Below are 4,624 nucleotides of genomic sequence, written 5' to 3' on the forward strand. Positions count from 1 at the left end.
GCCTGGCGTGCTGGGCGCATCGCAGGATACCTGGCGCCTAGGGCGCGGCTGGTCATCCCTGCGCGGTGATAAAGTGCTGCGGCCGTGGCGGGCAGCGCCAGCAGCCGCTATTCACACCGCGCCGTCTGCTGCCTGCCCGTCTACCCACCCACCTCCGTGTACCTAAAACCTAAACCAGTACCTCTAACTGCCCTGCCAGCCGTCTGGGCGCCTTCTGCACCCACACAATTACGTCTCCCCGACCCCTGAGGTAACGTCTACAGTCCGTCTGCGATAAGCGCGTCGCCGACGTGCTGACATAGCATGAGCTGACCACGAGACAACACAGACGCGTGTCCAGCGACTCTGGCGTACTAAGTATTTTCCCCTGACGCTGCTCGTCTTCTCCCCACAATTTTTTATCGGGTTAGACAGATTAAAGCTACACCCGCAATAGAAATGTTACCTATTGAAATGTTATTTTTATTTTACCCGTTAGGAATGACTGGCGACAACCTGACACCGTAAAAATAATCGTTTTATTTGTTTCAAAACAATAGTTACTGCTCCCATTTGAGACTTTCCATATTAATCTACACCACTGGCCATTAAAATTGCTACACCACGAAGATGACGTGCTACAGACGCGAAATTTAACCGACACGAAGAAGATGCTGTAATATGCAAATGATTTGCTCTTCAGAGCATTCACCCAACTCTGACGCCGGTGGCGACACCTACAACGTGCTGACATGAGGAAACATATAGAAACAGCAGTTGAGCGGAGTTGCCTAGTGAAACGTTGTTGCGATGCCTCGTGTAAGCAGGAGGAATGCGCACCACCACTTTTCCGACTCTGATAAAGGTAGGATTGTAGCCTACCGCGATTGCGTTTTATCGTATCGCGACATTGCTGCTCGAGTTGGTCAAAATCCAATGACTGTTGGCAGAATATGGAATCGGTGGGTTCAGGAGGGTAATACCGAACGCCGTGCTGGATCGCAACAGCCATGTATCACTAGCAGTCGAGGTGACAGGCATCTTATCCGCATGGCTGTAACGGATCGTGCAGCCACATCTCGATCGCTGAGTCAACAGACGTTTGCAAGACAATAACCATCTGCACGAACAGTTCGACGACGTTTGCAGCAGCATGGACTATCAGTTCGGAGACCATGGCTGCGGTTACCCTTGACGCTGCATCACAGAAAGGAGCGCCTGCGATGGTATACTCAACGACGAACCTGGGTGCACGAATGGCAAAACGTCATTTTTTCGGATGAATTCAGGTTCTGTTTACAGCATCATGATGGTCGCATCCGTGTTTGGCGACATCGCGGTGAACGCACATTGGAAGCGTGTATTCGTCATCGCCATACTGGCGTATCACCCGGCGTGATGGTATGGGGTGCCATTGGTTACACGTCTCTGTCACCTCTTGTTCGCACTGACAGCACTTTGAACAGTGGACGTTACATTTCGGATGTGTTACGACCCTTGCCTCTACCCTTTATTCGATCCCTGCAAAACTCTACATTTCAGCGGGATAATGCACGACCGCATGTTGCAGTTTCTGTACGGGGCTTTTGTTCGACTGCTGCCCTGGCCAGCACATTCTCCAGCTCTCACACTAATTGAAAACTTCTCATCAATGGCGGCCGAGCAACTGGCTCGTCACAATACGCCAGTCACTACTCTTGTTGAACTGTGGTATCGTGTTGAAGCTACATGGGCAGCTGTACCTGTACACGCCATCCAAACTCTGTTTAACTCAATGCCCAGGCGTATCACGGCCGTTATTACGGCCGGAGGTGGTTGTTCTGGCTACTAATTTCTCAGGATCTATGCACCCAAATTGCGTGAAAATGTAATCACATGTCACTTCTAGTATAATATATTTGTCAAATGAATGCCCGTTTATCATTTGCATTTCTTCTTGGTGTAGCAATTTTAATGGCCAGTAGTGTATTTATTTGTTGCTCGACGTGTTCGAAGAATGACTCCCATTAACAAGTGTATTTTTCGTTTGTTATGGTATTTATGCGTGATGTTAGCATTGTATGACTGCAGCACCAAACTGGTGCCTTTATTGCAAAATACTGGGTGTCTCAGGAGGTATGTTCAATATTCAGAGGTATGAGAGGAATAATCTTCCGGAGCAAAAGAAGGCGAGGAAACATGAACTCTAAAATGCATACCTAAGGGCTATGAACACTTGTCCAGTAGAAGAGATCTGTATCACAGCAGCGAAAGTGAACAAGTGTTCATAGCTCTTAAGACACGCGTTTCAGAGCCCATGTAAGCTGGCCTTTTTTGTTTCGAGTAATCGTTCCTGTCATATCCCTGAATACTGACCATTAAAACTGCGGCTCTCTGTATAAACACGTGAAATTTTGTAATTAATGGATAATCTTTCGGTACAGACAACGAAAAAATTCAAAATAATTTGTACTTATGGATTTCTTGTTATCCTCTTAAACTGAAACCTTCCCATATTACGCTTCACTTACACAACTGTCATTCCACGGTAGACATTAAAAGCGGAAACATATAACAAGAAACAGTCACAAAGATTTTTTATGGACGTTTCTGTTATTGACGTGTATTACCGACTGCAAATCGTGTAACTGATATACAATAGTGTGAGCTTTTGCGTAAGAGGAGAAAAAGAAATCCGTAAGTACAAGATCTCTACAAACCCAACATTATGTACGGAGAATATCTACGAGACTTATGAGGCATCGAAATGGGTCGGTACGATGGAAGCTTTTAACTGTTCATACAGGCCTCCAAACTGGCTTCTAGCAACTTACGCAGACAACCTGCAGACCAACAACAACAGCAACAACAACAACAACAACAACAACAACAACACAAGATTAAATTTATAGGATAATACAGGATTTCTCGGCAAATTTCATGGGTGAAATCTCGTGTCGTCAGCCAAGTCGTGAAGTCGAGTTGCCGCTACCTTCCGACGACTTTTTCGTTATCTTTAGGCATAAATGACAAGTAAGAAACTCGTCGAAACATGGGGAAAATGCGATAACCCGACTCAGCAATAAAATTCAAAGTCAATAGCGAAAGATACACAAAAAAACACGATACTTAGTTTTCCACAAAAAAAATTTACGCTGCTATGAAAGTTTTGATATGGTCATAGTATGGACGAAAACAAGACAAAAATGTTCGATAAACATGGGTCCGAAACTACATACCTTAAGATCTATGAGCGTTCTCTCATCTTCGCTACTTTCATCTTCTACTGCAGGCTGCTTACTATTACGGACGATCTCCACAATCCAGTAAACATCTATTGGTGTTGTTACTGTAAACCGTACCACATTTACGGGTGAGTGCAGCACATGTATTAGTTTGTGTTTTGAAAAGTTTGTGAAATCCTTATACATTCTAGTTTTATCTTTGCACATACAGGCGTAATGGGAACCTATTATTCCACAATGGAAATGTCAGATATGACCCTCTGCTGCGGCTGGCAAATGGAAGCAACTGTCTCGCTCGCGTTGTGAATGTTGAAAAATACCACCGTTACCGAATAATGTGTTCTCGTTTCTTTGCTGCATTTTTTCAGTCTTTCGTAACGGCTAGGACCTTGCAGCAGAGGAGATGTGCTTCACAGTAGCGAAAATGAGTAAATGTGATTAATTTGTTTTGGTATATGCTACCACGTCCCGAAATGTGGAATATTTTTTTCAACACGTTGTATAATTTATTGGCTTTAATTAAGCCTCATCAGCTCAATCTTGTTCACACCGTTGAGATAGTTACTATGTATGTAAATCTAAGGTGGAGAGGGGAAGAAAGGGAAGGAAAGGAAAAGGAAAAGGAAAAGGAAAAGGAAAAAGAAAAGGAAATGGAAGGAAAGGAAAGGAAAGGAAAGGGAAGGAATGACTGCTATTGCTGCATCGGGACATCACGCGGAATCAACGCCGACGAGTGAAAATGTGTTCCAGAGCGGGATTCGAACCCGGGATCTCCTTCTTACTAGGTAGGTGCGTTAACCACTCCGCCATCTCGGACGCAGCTTCATCGCAGCTGCGCTGATTGTCTCGGCACGTCTCACAGCCGATCCACATTCCCATCAAGCGCCACCTATCTGTCCGAAAGAACAAGACACCACGCATTCCTATAATGAGGTAGTTACTGTTTTGCGACATACTTGTTGTAAATACGTTTCACGTATCGGTATTTCTTGTTTTCTGAAAAAAAAATACTTAAGTTTCATCTTCTTAATTTTGGGGATTCCATCCAGTTTGGGGAGTTACTACGCGAAAATTTTGTATCCCGGTGTCCGAAAGACGTCATTGAGGTAACTGAGACGTGTGTGAGAACGGCCCCGCCCATTTCGTGAGATAAGAGGGAGATTTATAGCGGGGAGCCCCGCGCCCTGTCCTAGGTCTTCCTCGTCGCGGCTGTTCCCAGCCGCAGGTCGCGCGGGTGGAAGGAGCAGGCCGCACTTTATTGGGTTGTCCGGCGGTGATAGACATCGCACTTGTCGGCCGGCTCGTTACAACAGCCCGTCCGGCGTCGGCTGGGCTAAGGTGGACTGGACTGGACTGGACTGGACGCACACCCGGAAGGTCGGCACCCTCTCCACCTCTCCTCCCACACCTCCGTGTCCCTC

General features: G+C 45.9%; 1 non-coding gene across 1 annotated transcript; it reads right to left on the minus strand.

Moving 5' to 3' along the window:
* Positions 1 to 3,945: 3,945 nt before the first annotated feature.
* Trnat-agu (transfer RNA threonine (anticodon AGU)) lies at positions 3,946 to 4,020 on the minus strand. The gene has a single exon. It is a non-coding gene; the product is annotated as a tRNA-Thr (tRNA).
* Positions 4,021 to 4,624: the final 604 nt, after the last annotated feature.

The sequence above is a fragment of the Schistocerca serialis genome, chromosome 4 (genome assembly GCF_023864345.2).
Source record: "Schistocerca serialis cubense isolate TAMUIC-IGC-003099 chromosome 4, iqSchSeri2.2, whole genome shotgun sequence".
Classification (NCBI taxonomy): domain Eukaryota; kingdom Metazoa; phylum Arthropoda; class Insecta; order Orthoptera; family Acrididae; genus Schistocerca; species Schistocerca serialis.